At 30.5% G+C, this 18032-nt stretch overlaps 1 protein-coding gene and 1 pseudogene across 1 annotated transcript in view; one reads left to right on the forward strand and one right to left on the reverse strand.

Moving 5' to 3' along the window:
- The window catches only part of mib1 (mind bomb 1), a 155084-nt gene that overhangs the window by 66886 nt on the left and 70166 nt on the right, over positions 1-18032 (forward strand). The gene's annotated exons all lie outside the window — the stretch shown is intronic.
- Positions 11-9330, reverse strand: LOC136976893 (tigger transposable element-derived protein 4-like; annotated as a pseudogene).

The following is an 18032-nucleotide window of genomic DNA, read 5'->3' on the forward strand; positions in this document are numbered from 1 at the left end:
ATAAATTTTTTCAAATTGCAGTCCAATAATGGAATTTAAGGTTTTTGGTTTTGCCTTCATCCATTGGCTGAAGTTTAGATGCTAAATTTGGAGGAGAGAACAACTCCATACTTTTAAGCCTTTTTGCAACTGCAGAAGGATATGCTGGACTGTTATCTACAACTAATGCAATTTTTCTATGTTGTCTTGTCATTTGTTTTTCTAGTTTTAATGGCCAATATTCAAAAATCTGGCTAGTCATCCACACTTTCTTATTAAATGATAATCCATTTCAAGAAACTTCATCCCTTTGAAACATTGTGGATTTTTGCTTTTTCTGATTACTAACAGTTTCATCTTTTCACTTCCTGTTATATTTGCTCCAATTAATACAGTGATCCTTAAGTGATCCATAGTAATTAATCAGTGAACACATTTCTAGCATGTTTTGCTGTAGATTTTGCATCATTACCTTATTTTATGGACTATAAGACGCACTTTTTTCTTCGAAAAATTGCCTCCAAAATTCAGGTGCGTCTTATAGTCCATTGCGTCTTATAGGTATTTTTTTTTAAAAATTGCTTAAAAATTAAGGTGCATCTTATAGTCCCTAGCGTCTTATAGTTCGTAAAATACTGTAGCTAATTTAAAAATTGATTTGCAATTTTTTATTATAATTGATAAACTACTCAGAGGAATTCCAAACTTTGCTGCAATGTTTTCCTTTTTTGAGCCTTTTTTTAAAAGCGAGCATTCTATTGGGTCTACACTTAAAAAATAAAGCAGTTCAGTCTGCATTGAAAATGTCTTTTGGTTCATACTTTTCCAAAATCCATTTCAATGTTCCATTCTTCCATTGATTGCCATCATCATCAATAACCACTCTTTCACCACAAGCTACTTTTTCAACAGTGCCATGTCTTTTTCTAAATTTATCCAGCCAACCATTGCTTACCTGGAAATCTTTACATCCAAGTGATTCTGCAAACTTTAAAGCTTTTAATTTAATTAGTGGTCCTGATAATGGTACATTCTTATCATGAATTAAATGTATCCACTTTAAAACTGCTTAATCTACATTTATGTATACACATTTCTAGCATGTTTTGCTGTAGATTTTGCATTATCAGCTAATTTAAAAATTGATTTGCAATTTTTTATTATAATTGATAAACTACTCAGAGGAATTCCAAACTTTCCTGCAATGTTTTTCTTTTTTGAGCCTTTATCAACTTTCCACAATACATCAATTTCTTCAGTAAAGCTAAACACTTTGACTTTGACATTTTTGTACTACCATATAGAACTATCTGCTCTCAAACCTGAAGTTGAAATAGAGAGTTGAAATGCAACTCTTCAATTTTACTGTTTCTGAGAACTCTCAGACAAATTTAGGAAAGATCCTTTGAACTTTATATAGCATTTAATACTATAAAATGACGTACCCTGAGAACCTATATCTGGTGTGTGATGAAAAAAGAAAAAACAAAAGAAAAAGTTCACCACAAACGTTTTCGAACTGCTCTGAGTTTTTTTCTTTTGTTTTTTCTTTTTTCATCACACACTGGATATAGGTTCTCAGGGTATGTTATTTAATACACCACGGTGTTGTGTGTTGTTGTTTACTATAAAATGATTTAGGTATGACTCATTTCAGTCATCTGCACAAGTAATACTGCTTTCTTGGTTAAATACTGTATTGTACACAATGAAAAATATCACTGATATCTATATTCATTGTATAGGCTTCCCTGATTTTAAAACAAGGATGCATGTCCAGAGGAAAAATTAATCCATTATACTGTACAGTGTGGTACAGTATTGTATTATGCATTGCAGATTATCTAAAAATTTATACAGTATAATAAATTTTTTTCAATAAAATATGTTAACTATAAGTTACAGTATTACTAAGAAATAACACAGTATTAAATTTATTTATTTTAATACACAAATACTGTAACTCTAAAACAGTCATTAATTATAAATTGTTTAGGTCTAAATGCCCTCATTGACAGATAATGTATCTCCCTTTTTTAAAACTGGTAGCCATATGGGACAGATTACATGATGCTTTTAAAAGCTAATGACTAGTATTTCTCACATCTTGGCTGTAGTTTTACAAAGGGTTTACAGATTGATACCTGAACTCAAGATAGAGTAATCTGGATTAACTTTTAATTATCGATAGACCTTACAAATTTAAAAAATTCATCATATAGAAATTTAACTTCATTATTTAGAAGCAATTTTATTTATATTTTTTGCTGAAAGAGAAGTGTACAACACAAAAATTTGTTATACAGAAAATTTGCTATATAGAAGTTTATATCATAATATGGAAGTTTGACTGTGTCTTCACCTTAGCAGATGTTGGGCAGAAGCTGAATGTCAAGAAATCTTGATCACAGCATAGAAAAGGTTAACCATCAAAGTTCTCTGAAATGTTGTTATGTAAATTGGGATAATAATGAGAAATTTAATGTTTTTTCAAGATAAAAATTCAAATAAGAGTGTGTAATAATATCAATTAAAGCATGGGTGAATGCATTGAAACAAATCTTCCCATAAGATACTACATAAAGTGGATTAATCTGTTCGTGGCCCCAAAACAAATCCTTCCTTTTTACCTTTTTAGTTGCATTTCATACATAAAAATGCCTACAAATGCAATATAATATTATCTATATCCATTTTATATATACAGTGATACCTTGGTTTTCATCAATAATCCATCTGAAAACAATCAACAAAAACCAAGGAAATTATCTCCATATGAATCAATGTAAATCCAATTAATTCATTCTGGACACTCCAAAATGCATACCAAAAACACATTTTATAGTGAATAAATGTAGTGTTTAATACTAAAAACAATATGAAATTAATGTAAAATGAATATAAAAGTGGCTGATTTCAGCAATCTTAATGTCACACTCGTATTTTTCAATGATTTTCTTCTTCAACTTCAATCATGTTCCTGACCTTCTTTGAAGGGCTGCTGAATCTGGAAATTTTCTTTGGTCCTATGATGGAGCAAAAAGGAAAGGAAAGCAATGGAATTGTTTGGCTAGAGGTGCCAGGTAATAATACTCACACAATGTGAAACAATGTCACAATGAGCAGGAAAATGCCCTTTGTTTTGCAAAATTTGCAGCAGGGTTATGAGGGCACACTGACAAAATCTGAGGCAACTGATGAAAACTGAAACTGGTGATAACTGAAGCCAATGAAAACTGAGATATTACTGTATATTAAAAGCAAAATGTTCCGTCACTGCCAACTGAAACCGAAACCATCACTTTACAAAAGAGTGCTGTAAATAACGACTCACTCAACTCTTCCTGGATGAAATATCCAAACCAAATCAATCAAGACAGACAAATACTTTATCCACACTTTCTAAAATATTACATTTCAATTACCTTGATTTAAATTTCAATTTAAATAAATTAATTAATATTGTTTTTATTTTTAATTTTAGTTTCAGTTTTGATGTAAAAACCAGATTTTTAATTATTATTTTTAGTTTTAATTAACTGGCTACGTAGTATTAATAAATATTAAAGTAAATATTAATATTATAATATATAATAATATATTAATAAATTTTGTTAAAAGCACCTTTAAACATGGGTTCGTGGATGTCATTTATATTATATGAATGTCAATTAACGTGTTTTTATTTATTAATTTGATTTAAATTCAGTTGCAATGCACACTGATAAACAGAAGTAGCATCTTACCCACATGCACATTGAAATATAATTTGAATAACAACGATATGGATAGTTTGTGTCATGATGTCTAATGATGTGAGGCAATCTCTGCGTCACTAACTTCTGAATTGGTAGTCCTGTCATTGGTTAGTCGGGCCATCAACTTTAACACAGAAAGTATATGGAGTTGATTGTCTGTGGCTGGTTCTTTCCAATTAGCTTATTTAGCAACTGGGGCAAATATGGCATTCAAAATTTTGTTCATAAACCAAATTGTTCAAAAGATGAGGCATTTGAAACTCGGGGTTTGACTGCATTATATATTTTTCCAAATATTTATACATTTATCTTATATTTTCATTTATACAAAGAAATTGAGCACATATAATGGAAATATTTCAGATTTTTAGAATATATTACATAAATTGAATTTTTTTCTTTAAGTTGATTTGAAATAAAGATAAAAGTATTTTATTTTTCTGTTATTACTGTACTTCATTACAAAATATTTCTATCTGATATCACAAAATCATGTGTTAATAAACATAACTCTCAAACAACTGCCATAAATCATCAGGCTTTAATTTGGAATAAATAATTCAAAATTACAAATGAATTTGGAACAAGTTATTGCATTACGTCGGGTTTGTAGGTATGTTTATATGTTGATGAACATATTATGCTATAATATAATAAAGTTTTAAAGGTGATTTATTTTTCTTGTTATAATTGTTACAATAAATTTTAAATTTAAATGCTGAAAAAGTTTTTAGGAAGCATAAATCATTCATTTGATCAAATAAACAATTTGTTTCCTTGAAGCCCTTCCAGCATTTTTATATTTGAATATAAAGTTAAGTGTTGGAGTCATTAGGCTTATTAAAGATTATTTGTCTTAGAACTGAGATGATAAATTTTGCTGACTAAATCAAAAACCATTATTTTAACTGATTCATTAGTTGGTCAGAATAATAGAGGTAAATTAATTAAAAAGGAAATTAATTTTTTACTAATAAAAAATAAATAGAATGTAGAGCTAACAATTGAATATACATTTAAAAGTTTTTAATGTAAAATGTAAATTTAATGTAAATGGTTTTTAAAAATGAGAACAAACACACCGCTTTGGTGTAGAAACACAATATATATAAATATATGCAAAATAATGAATGATAAAATATAATGAAGACTTCATAAATACTCTACTGAATTACGTGATGATTAGATGAAAAAATTGAGATTTGACACTTTTTGGTTTTCTTTCTGGCATTTCATTAAAGATCTAGTGTTTATTCCAGTCTTATCTGAAAATCTTACTGAGTTCAAAACTGGAATTGCCATTGCAGTTCCTGAAGTGACAAAAGATGTGCTGCTTTGAGTTTTGCAAGAAATTGAATTCAAATGGAATATCTGCCATATATTTGTGGCACTCATGTCAAACCAAAATGACTGTTTGCGGTAAAACTTGATGTACTTTTCTGTAGATTAATGTCTCATCTGATTCTGTAAAACTCTATATACTTTTAAATTTGTAAAGCTTTTATTGAATTATCCTGTTTTGTAATTACACCTATACACTTATTTCCTGAAACTGTGGAAATTGAGTAAAATAGAGCTGTAAATTTTAATGTAGAAGGTTCATAAAATTCCTACTCTCATCAAGATACTAAAGAATTAGAGCCAAACAATTGCCATAAAGTATTGGGCTATTTTTCCACTACTATTAATAATTAAATTATAAATAATTTGGTATTAGAGGTAGTGTTTGGTGCCATCTCTTATTAAATTTAATAATTACAATAAATTAAGAGATGGCTTCTAATGTCTACTTCTAATACAAAGTTATTTATAATTTAATTATTAATAGTAGCAGAAAAATAGAAAATAGCCCAATACTTTACATCAGTTGTTTGCCTCTAATTACTAATGTTATATATACAGTAGAGCGTTGTTTATCCGAATCAATTGGGGACTGGGGTTGTTTGGATAACCAATTATGTACGAAAAAATATATTAATCTATTCGATGTTGAAATTTTTCTCCGTTGCGTGTTGAATTTTCGTCAGTTTTAAGCCTAATGAACATTTTTATAATAATAATCGAGGCTATTGTATTGTTAAAAATTATTTCTTTATTTTGTACAAACAAAATAAATATATTGAAAAATATAAAAATAAAAAAGTTATACTTTAGAAGTTAATTTAGTATCAAAAACGTTCGATTCAGCATGACACAGTCCGACTAGAAAGCTTTTGGTTAATCGACTTTCGGATGAATGATGCTCTACTGTATGTATGTATATATGTATATATATAAATAAATAAAATCTTATATCTTATATCAACTTATATCTAAAATAAGTTGAAATACATAAGGACATATATAATATAGAATAATGAGAAAATGACTTTTTGTTTTTTTATTGTATTCAGTGAATTATAGTATATATTGTATTATGTGACAATGCGGAGTGCCCCCTAGGCTTTGGCACCACAGGACCGAAGGATCAACACTGTGTTTGCGATGATTAGTTTGTCAGGACTGACACCACTATGTCTGTAAGAACAGACACAGAAACCTTGATGGCCGCTAATTTTGTTTTTACATGTGAGCAGTCACATTTGTAAGCACTTGGATTCAGGATGGAGATGCTACTATGAATTTAACAATTAGCAATACCAGTTTATTTATCGATACTATTTACAATTCGGTACATAGATAGTGAAGTCACTTAGCAAGGTGCTAATTTTAGATATCAATTATAGTCCTTAACCGAGAGAGAAAGAGAGAGAGTTTACAAATCAGTCACATGTTGGTAAATACCTTAGTAGAAGTTGGCACCTTGGGGAATTGCAGAATCGGCGTATCAAATGGTCCGCCAGGTGATTGGAAGGTGCTTTGACGAATCAAAAGGATGGAAGACTTTTTCCGTCTTGAGAGGGCAGAGGATTGGCGGTGGCTTGAGCAGTATCCAAAACAGGATCGGGCGTGAACACCAGTTAAAAGCAAACTGATGATGATGGCAAATTATCTCCTTTTTGTATTCGGGGGTCTCTCGTGGGTTTTTTCCATGACTTCATCAGGAATCATCACATCACTGTTCAATTGTTGAATTTCAATTGTCAGTTCCGGGTGACACATTCGATGTGTCACCTCAAACAAGGAAACAAGTCTGTGGTAAAAATTTTAATCATCTCTGATTTTTCTTTGTGAAGCCTGGACTCACAATTATATCAGAATATTAAATGGTCTAAGGAGTTATCAGTATCACCAAGAGTAAAGTAAAAAATATTTGGATTGGCTTATAAACTTATTTTGTTCTTAGAAAGCATTATGGGATTAATAGTAATATCAGTAATTAAACAAGGTGATTCTTATAGAATAGAATCCAAAAATCTAATTATAAAAGAGAAACTTCAATAAGGATTTGCTTTCAACTACTATTAAATTTGCATGCACTTCGTGCCAATTCATTTTAGATGATTTGAATAATAGATGTAGTAGCATCGTAGAAAATTGTATAGAATGTTTTCATTGTCTGTACATGCAAAATGAAATTTAATATACAGTAGTGCATTGATTATCTGAATCAATTGGGGGACTGGTGTTGTTTGGATAATCAATTTTTCGGATAACCAATTATGTACATAAAAAATACATTATTAATATGGTATATTAGTAAATCCCAATAATAGTACAGTCAAACCTGTTTTTATGCGGTCTTTTTTTGTGTGATTTTTTATTTGTGCGATTTTTTTATGCGATTTTTTTTTTTTGCGGTATAGTTGGTGACTAGTCTCATGCGATTTGTCATGTCTCATGTTGACTTATTACAGCTAAATAAACTTATTATAGCATAAATGAACTTATTATAGTAATATTATTGCATGAATATGCGAAAAATGAAATAATTTATTTTTTAAGTCAACAAAACACCACCTGGACAAAAATATGTAAAACAGATGATAGATGAGACGATGCAGTCAAGTGCTGACATCTGTTGTCAATAAATTCTATTTCGTACGGTTTTGAGTTATTTTCTATGTGAGACTTTTTTTATGCGGTCCCTATTGACCGCATAAAAAGATATTTTTTTAATTGTGTTGCGAAAACTATTATTTATAGCCACTCGTGAAGTTTCGTGCGATTTTTTTTTTTTTTTATGCGTTTTTTTATGCAGTCCCTATCCACTGCATAAAAACAGGTTTGACTGTACAGTAGAGCGTCGATAAGTGGAACGTCAGTAAGTGGAATGGCCGGAAAGTGGAACGATTTTCAGTCGGACTGTGTCGTGCTGAATCGAATGTTTTTGATACTAAATTTACTTCTAAAGTATAATTTTCATGTTTTTTATATTCTTTAATATATTTATTTTGTTTGTACAAAATGCAGAAATAATTTTTAACGATACGATAGCCTCGATGATTATTATAAAAATTTTCGTTTGGCTTAAAATTGACGAAAATTCAACACGAAGCGACACGCAACAGAGAAAAATTCAACAGGAAGTGATACGCAACAGAGAAAAATTTGAACATCGGACAGGTTAATGTATTTTTTCGTACAAAGTCGGAAACTGGAACAACTCATTAACTGGAAGGACCCCAGTCCCCAATTGGTTCCACTTATCGACGCTCTACTGTATATTAATATATCCCATGTTGAAATTTTTCTCTGTTGCATGTCTCTTCATGTTGAATTTTTGTCGATGTTAAGCCTAATGAAAATCGTGGCTATTGTATTGTTAAAAATTCTTTATTTTGTACAAATAAAATAAATATATTGAAAAATATAAAAACAAAAAAATTATACTTTAGAAGTTTATTTATTTTATTTATTTATTTAGACATACTGGGAAGAACCCATTATGTCTAACGCAAGTCAAAATACGACAAAATCATTACATATACATTGCAAACCAATATATTACAATCCATAAGTTATTACAGAGAAAAAAGATGAAATATACATAAATAAAACAAACAAGTTATACAAAGCAATAGTAAGAAATATTTGAACAAAATAACCATATATAAAACAAAAAATAAAAACAACAAAATTGTGGGGAGAGCTATCCAAAGAAAAAAAGAAAAAACAACACTATATAAAGAAATTGATTACACCCACCTAAAAGATTAAAAAGGATTAAGTTATCACGTCAGACAATGGATAGTCTCCCGAAGATTCTTAGCCATGAACACACTTTAAGGAAGAAAGCAAACACCACCTTTGGGCAAAATCAAATACTCCAATATGCAAAACCAAACAGAATGTACACCACTCTCCATACAAAGGATCACAATAAGGTCCAGAAAATTCTCAAACGAAATAATAGGGATACCAAAAATACTTTCACAAATTTTTCCTAAATTAGCACACCTGGCTATCACATGAAAAGAATCCAATAGCTGATTACCTTGACAATATATGCAAATTTCTCTGTGATGATTCTATAAGACAAAAAAGGATTAAGTTATCACATCAGACAATGGATAGTCTCCCCTACTTTAGAAGTTAATCTAGTATCAAAAACATTCAATTCAGCACAATACATGTCCCAACACAGTCCAACTGGAACACTTTCGGTTAACCGATGTTTTGGTTGATTGGCATTCGGATAATCAATGCTCATTATAATTTGATAACATTTCATTTTCTATCCTTGATCAGCAGCCAACTCTAACAATTTATCTTGTAAAAGTTACAGATAAATTGGAATTATTCTTAAACAAGAGAGATGGATTTCAAATCCAGAAAGTTCCTTTATGAGAATCTCCACTTGACAGGAGTAATAATCAAATCATTCTATCAATTTCATAAGATAATTTGTGATAACACTGTAGATTTATAGTATTAAGATTATCACTTAATTCATTGGTGATTGTCATTAAATTCTGAAACATCTCATAATAATTTATAGAAACTCTGCTTTTTCAAGCTTTAACACGTTGACTGCCATCTACGAGATGACTCGTAGTTACCGTTTCTGCCTAGGACGCCACCTACGAGTTATATCGTAGTTTGTTTCCTTGCCATATTTGTGCAGCTACGATGTAATTCGTAGTATATCAGTGTAAATATGAATAGATAGCTTCAGGGGCAAGAACAAAAAATCAAGTTTGGCTTACATGAACAGAACATTTATTAATAAATGAACAGAAAATATAATCATAAAAAGTTTATTCAAAATCGAAAGCAAAACAATATTTTTATTGTTCGTGATAATTTATAAAACAGAAATATAAATTTAAACGAACAGAAAATATTATAAAATGTTTATTCAAAATCAAAAGCAAAACGATATTTTTATTGTTTGTGATAATTTTTAAAACAATCTTCTACGCAAAGGGCTGGCTTCTCAAGACAGATTGGACAGAAATAACGCGTTTCTCGGCGTTTTTTAGCTTTGGTACAAATTCGACATGGCTTTGTCAGATGTTGTTTTTTCTGAGTAGATGGGATACTCTGTAAATAGTGGAGCTTCTGCAATTTAATTTTTTTTGAAACTGGTTGAATCTCTTCTCCAATCAACGCTTCGACGAATGCTTCTCTAAACTTTATAAGTTTTATTTTAGAAGAAGTTGCTTTTTGAAAGAGTTTGTGCACATTATGTATATATATTTCTATAATATGTAATGCAACCTTTTTGGGCCATCCAATAGTCTTTCTTAGAGCTGTGTAGTACGATAGCATTTGATCTGATCGTCAATGCCAGACATTCCATGATTATAATCTCGAATTATATTCGGTTTCATCGAACATTTTCCATTGCGATTGAACACCTCTACCATTTCAACAACGTGCATGTTTGAAATGGTAAGGACTTCTCGTTTGTCTTTCCATTTACATACAGTAACAGGACCATTTCGCTGCCAAATAAACTCCCCCATCCTCACCAAAAATTTTGTCAGATTCTGAATCACTTAGATTAGTGTAGTAATCAAGTTGTTTTTTAGTTAGTGGTCTTTTCTTATCCATTTTGGGATATTTATAATTTGATTATAAAAATAAATAAAAAATAACACTCTCAAAAAAGACGTAAATGTGATGTGCTTGCCTCTATATCCGATTTATTACTAATGAATTTAGACGCACATCTCCGATTGGCTGTAGCGAAGTGACAGGACGAATCGTGTCTGTGCACGAATTAACTCGTAGTTTGGCTTTAGCGAAGAGCTTTCTGTTACATAAGCCAACTACGAGATAATTCGTAATACTTTTATTTTAAGAAAAACACATTCTATATGCTATTTGATTATTACTATATACTCTGATTAGAGTTTTTAATAATATAATATAATTAAATTAAGTTGGCGTTTTACAACAGAATCCTAAAAAGTCACGTGGCAGTCAACGTGTTAACTTTCTTTGTCTTTAATTTTATTTACCTTTGAAATACACATTGCATTCACTCTTTCTTTTGGAAACATTATGTTAATTAAAAACATATTGGACAAATAAGCAAGTCTTGTTGTGCAGTTTGTCTTTAAATAGTTGGTACCAAAATGACATCCTCTTTCAGAAATACCACAAGTTTGGTTCTTAGTTTGAATATTCTTTGAAGTGTTTTTTTCCATCCACAACTCTTGTACTTTTGCATACAATAGTAATTGTTTGATTTGCTTCCATGTTATCATCACATAATAAAGAGAATAAACTTGAATTCAATGCATTAGCCTTTAAGTAAATTACAATTTTAACTGTTTCTTCAAACACACTATTAGTTCAGATAACATTGTTTTAGTGGCCAAATTTTTGTGCTGAAGAATAGCAGTATGTTAATTTACATTCTTGAGTAAATTTCTTAATCTATGTAATTAAACCAGAATGCTTTTCTACCAGTTGTACCATATCTGTATACTCTTACATACTATCTAAAGTTCAAACTAAGTTATATATACAGTAGAGCATCGATTATCCGACCCCTGATCAACCGTCACATCGGTTAACCGACCGCGTTCTAGTCGGCAAATTCAAATGTCGGCTAATGATGTGGTGCTACAATATTTAGCTATGTCTTGGCTACTTTAATATTATTTTTGCTAAATTTTTGCGTTTTAGCTGGCACGATCATGAAAGGGGGGCCAGTATTTAAACCAGGCTTAATTTTCTATGTTTTCCTTTATTTTTGTATTTATTTTTGCAAAATAAAGAAATAATTTTTAACGATACAATAGCGACGATTATTATTTTAAAAAAAAATTTTGTTAGGCTTAACATTGATGAAAATTCAACGCAAAGTAGGTTAATAGTGATATACTAATATACTATACTAAAAATGTATTTTTTCATACTTTTCGGTTATCCGTTTTTTCAGTTATCCGACCAACCCCAGTCCCCAATTGAGTCGGATAATCGATGCTCTACTGTATTAACAATGCAATTTTTCATAATTTTAACAAGTTTGGAACTCTTTGAATTTATTTGGCATGAAGCAGGAAAAAAAACTCTTCTTTTTTATTATTCCCATATTCAAATTGCACATAAAGAAATAAAATTGCCATTTTAGTGCATTATCTGTTCATTTATCAATTACAATTAAAAATATTTGGCTAGTTTTATTTGTTCTAAATATTTGGTCTTCCATATCATTAGCCATTTCCTGAATATATTGAGCTGAGCATCAATGGTGCTTTAGCTATTTTATTTCCTGCAGCTTCATTCAACATTTCCATACAAATATCGTTGATATAGGCTTTCACAAAAGCCTTGGCTGTTGTGTATGGCTTCTTAAGCTTAGCAATCTAAAGTACTCTTTTAAGAAGCCTAGCAGTAATATTCATGTGTGGAATATCAAAAATTTTTTTTGTCAGTTTGTTAATTCAGTATTCATACTTTCAGAAAATTTTTTAGTTTTGAACTAAATTCTTTGTTTGGTACATAAGTGCCAATTAAGTTTTGACTGTTTCATTGCATCATTTATTGGTGAGTACATTACTACAAATAATGTCTTTGACACTTCAAAAGATCAAGGAAATGGACCAAATTTCTAATAATAAACTAATATAAGATATTTTGTTGGTTTTGGAATTGTCACTTCTCTCATGATTTGAATCTAAACTGTTGCTGCATTCAGAATCTAATAAAAAATTTTATGTATAAAGAAGTTCAGTAAATTTTATTTAGATTTTGGAATTATGGTTAACTGTTGCTGTAACTTTTTAATGAAAAGAGCAATACGTGATATGCACAGTTGCAATATAATGTTTAGCTTAAGTAACATTAATACACAGAACAAAGTGTTTAAATAATAAAGAAGAATGAAAATAACTAAACAATTTAAAAACATATTAACATCAATTTATAATTTTTTTATATTAAATCTCATCAGAACCAAGTGATGAACTGTTTGCAGATGAACAAGTAGCACTAGTCTGTGGACCGCAGTTTATATAGCACTGTTCTAAAGGACTCAGAAACTTGAAATTCAATGGTGGATGAAAGTTTAATACAGTGATACATTTCTGCTTCAGCAAGTTTGAGCAGAATAGGAAGATTATTAATGACATGACTACTGACTGATTTACCTCAAGCAGACCAAACATATCAAGTGATGACTTCTGAAGCAGTTAAAGAAGCTGACTTTAAAGTTCAGATGAAGAATGCATTGTGAGAGAAACTATAGAATTATGATTGATTAAAACTCAGTAATGGACATCAGCTGTGGTGGATCCACTTATCACATCATCCACAATGTGCTCCACTTCCATAAAGTGTCTGCAAGGTAAGTTCCAATACAGGTGACTCATGAACTGAATGAGGAGTAGATGCACATCAGGAACTTTTGCAGTACAGTAGAACCATGATTAACTGAAGTTCTGCATTATATGAGGTAAACCTGTACTTGAGTAACTTATACAAGCTTTGCCTTGAATGTACTCAGAGCCGGATCATCACATAGACAAATGTCTAGGGCCCGGTTTTTTGAAGGGCCTGTCAAACTGTCTATTTTGAAAAGATTTGTAAATAAGATAGTTTACTTTTCTGAATTTTTAGATAAAGTTTATTCATATTTATATACTTACTTTTTTCAAACTATCTTGACTTTTATTTAAATTATCTTTTTCATTATTCAATTTACCTTTCATGGGTAAAATATTATATTATTTAAATATTAATGAAAAAGGTTAAATTAAACAATTAATATTTTAAGGTAATATTGTTATTGTATAACAACTTTTGTTAGGCATTTAATAAAATAAATTTCAATTTTTTAAAATTTATAAACAAACTCTTCAAACTTTTCTATAAAAACCAAAAATTATTATTGTATATTAAATAATTTTTTATTAATAAAAATTTAAGATTTGTTTTAGTTTTTCATATTATTTAGTTTTGTCTTATTTATTGTTTTATATTTTTTGTGCACTCTATTTCTTGTGGAGAGGGAGGGGGCCTGGTAAGAAGAAAATGTCTAGGGCCCCAAAGTGGATTAGTCCGGCCCTGAATGTACTGAGCATGTAAATATGTAGTACTGAATGACAACTTATGCTGAGATGACTTTCACTTTTAATGTTCTTCCCTGTGTGCACTATAAAGGATTTTTTCCCATGCTCATTGCAGGGTCAGTAAGACCCACAATGCATATGGTCAGATGGTGAGGGACAGAGCCAGACATGTCCAGGATGGACCCATGAAAAAAGATGCTAGGTGACTGCAGAACATTGCATCAAAGAAAGGAGGCATTGCTACAAAATAAAAAATGTTAAATGAGTTTTTAAAGAAAGTTTAAAACAATAACATGTATTACAAAATGATTTGTTTCTGTTACTTTTTATTATTTAGCTTCAATTTGAGACAAACCATTCATCCTAAAATGTAAATATATAATAAGTTTATAAATTTATAGTCACATGACGTTCTTGTAGGAATGAGTAAATTAACCCACTTCCTTTAGGGGATTGTCTAAGAGTGATTGCCAAGCTGTGGATAACGAGTCAGCATTCTTGCTATTAATGCAATTCCCTTTAAGCATTTTTGCAAAGATTTCTAATGTTTCTAGTGTTCTTAGTTTGCCATTGTCATATATTGGTGTTATAATCTTAGATTCTCCCATTTGGCTGTTATACCCAGCTCACTTGTGTATTGGGCTAGAGTGGTATTAAACTTATTATCATAAGTATCATACTTGTGCTCTGCTATCCTTTCTGTTAACAATCTGTTTGTTGAGTTTATGTATGCTAACTTCCTGTTGGTATTAAACCCCTATTGTTGTCTAGCAGTACTGCGTATACTCCACATTTTCTGGCTTTGTTGTCTTTATCTGCACATAAAATGTAAATATATAGCTGTAATTAATGATGTAAACAATAATTTCACTAAGGCATAAAAAGGCACTTGAAAGTGATACCATGTAAATTTTTTATATTTATAATCTTTCATCTGAAATGGTCATGGTCATCTATTTTATTTGCGTTTTCAATTGTTTAAGATGGCATTGTTCCACATTATCTCAGATAATTAGGGTTCTACTGTACATGAAGTAAGATTTTTCTAGTATGAGTTGAAATTGAAGAGTTATGAAAAAGGGTAAAGTTCAGATTGTCTGTGAGTTTGCAGGAAAATGTAGGCCACTTAGAGTAACGGAGTATGAACAAAGGAATAGAAAACTTTGGAACATAAGAAGTGATTGTTTATTTAAAAATATATATATATATATATATATATATATTTTGTCTTTGTCTAATCTCTCTCTCTCTCTTTTTTCTTTCTTCTAAAATAAAAGGATCCAAAAAACAGGAAAATCTCTCACTTCCAAAAATATTGCTAACTTTGCTTTTTTGTTAGCCTAGGATCAGGGTTGTCTTTCCACACACAACTGAACTTGAAACAAAAGACCCCCCCTCTCAAGTGTAGGAACTTGACTTACTACTATTTTAACTGATATCTCCAGGTAAGAAATGACATCCTTCATTTTTGCCTTATAGAATTTTTGATGTTCCAATCACAAAATGCACAACAACACTATAAACAAACAAATGAACACATGCACACAAAAAAGAATGCAACATTAATACAAGTTTTTGAATTAATGAAAATATAATTTGGTACACACAAAAAAATATAAATTAAAAAATCAAGAGTAAGCATCACAATGAAGCTGTAGGCATTGACTTCTTATCAAGAATTGTGGCAGAGGTTGAAATCTGGGTCTTATATCACCAACTGAAAAAAAAAGAGAATTTCCATCAACATTATTAAAACTCAAAAAATTTCATATGCAGCCATCAGCAGAGAAAATGATATTGATTCTCTTTTGGGACAAAGAAAGTACAGTGGGTGATCAGTTAATGAACGTAATCCATTTCAAGACTTTGTTCACTATCCGAATTGTTTGTTAATCGATTATCAATTTACCATAGGTTTTTATGGAATTTAATTACCATATTTACTTGCATATAAGACAAGGTTTTTTTTCATTTTTGATTGCTTCAAAAACCTATACACGCAAGTGAAGGATTCTTTGCGTTTTTGCAATAATTTTTGTGAACCATGTGTTCGGATTTTTCACCGGATGTTCACTTTCTGGTGTTTAAATACAAAAGTATTTTATCTGGGTCATTTTAGTCATTTTGTGTATTGTCAGGAACAATAGAAAAGGCAAAGCTTTTGAATTGAATTTCGAATTGAATTTCAATTTGAAATTCCAAAATCACACGGGAGCCCGATATAAGTTTTAATCCATTCCCACATGAAAACAGATGATTATTCAGAAATCAGAATTTGGAGAAACTCATAAGTGTAATTGACGGAAAGTGAATTTGACTGTTAAGAATTGGCAAAAAAGGTTCCTGATTGTCCAGCTTTACATGAACAAATTATGTTGTCGCTTTTACAATATTTTTCCTTACAGTTTAAAATGCCAGTAATTTTTGTGGGAAAATGTGTGCATTTATGTGCATTTGACATTTTATTTGTGATTAAACAAAATAAAATAAAATTGTATTAATAATTTTAATTTTCTTTATTTTGATCTTTAAAGTTACACCTCATCCTATATGTGAGATCGTCTTATATGCGAGTAAATACGGTAATTCATTCTGGAAACTCTAAAAAATAAAAAATATATATATTCTTACTACATTTATTTATATATAATAATAAAAATATATATATATACACACAGCTGTGCATGTTTATTAGTTATGTTTTTTTTTTTTCTGTTAAAGAATCTGTCTAATGTCGATTGCTTTTCTCTCTTCAGGATTTTTCAGAAGTAATTAATAGCATTGTAATTGTAGAGATCCCCAAGCCTATTAATCTCAACCTGGTTTGGATGCCATTCTAAGATCATTGTTCTGACATCCTCCCACTTCTTCGAAAGATCTTTAATAGCAGATATCATCATTAATCCTCTTTTTCAGAAGAAAACATATCTCGCCGAGTATCTTTGTGTTCTTCATTCAAGAGTTCTTGGCATTCTTCTGTCGTCAGATCTGTTTCAGGTTCCATTATGAGCTCTTCAATGTTCTTTATTTCTCAGATGTGATTTTTGTTACTCCTTTAGCTGCTTGAGTCTTCTTGATTATACAGTATCTTTCTTAGATAAGATTGAACTGTGGCCTACTGTAGACCTGTTCAAGCCATACTGCCCAGCAACATCAGACATCTTCTATCCACCTTTGCTATTATACTCTCACCTTTCGAAAATAAAAACTGATGCAAAACTTAACAAGTGCCTGCCCAACATTCTCGCGAATATTATAAAGAAGTGTTTCTGTCAGAAAAATAAAAGGCTGGAATTACAAGGGAGAGTTTCAAAGTTTGGAGGAATACTATTCAATCAGTATATACATAGCAGGTTGAACGTTGATGTCGACGTCTCCCACGCTCCGAAAAGTTTAGAATTGTTGCCTGAAGACAAGGGAAAACCAATCGGTATTCATTATTTTACATCACTTTTTTTTGTGTTTGTTCTGTGAGGTATTTGTTGTCTGATTTGTTTGTTAATTGATCACCCACTATAGAATCTTTGAGCACCACATGTTCAAGAGTAACACCATTTCCAGTGCCATATATTCAGATATCTTCAGGAAATCATCTAGAACCTGCAATCAGGTCAAAATAATGAACTTCTCATACTGATTATCTTGCAGCCTAATAATGTATATCTCTGTATTACATATGACATTGTTGCAGCCATTAAGGATTTGCATTTTGAGTGTCTGTCTCATCTGTTTACTTACACGAACTTCAAATGATTTCCATGTTTTGAACCATTAAAGAGGTAATGGGTGAAAAGGCTTTCTGGTTGGATGAAGGAGTGCAACATGCATCAGTGGCTGCTCACACTACCAAAAGAATTTTTCTAAAGAAATCAGGACATTAATTACA

Source organism: Centruroides vittatus, unplaced genomic scaffold (genome assembly GCF_030686945.1).
Source record: "Centruroides vittatus isolate TY-2023 unplaced genomic scaffold, ASM3068694v2 contig_426, whole genome shotgun sequence".
NCBI classification, from domain to species: Eukaryota; Metazoa; Arthropoda; class Arachnida; order Scorpiones; family Buthidae; genus Centruroides; species Centruroides vittatus.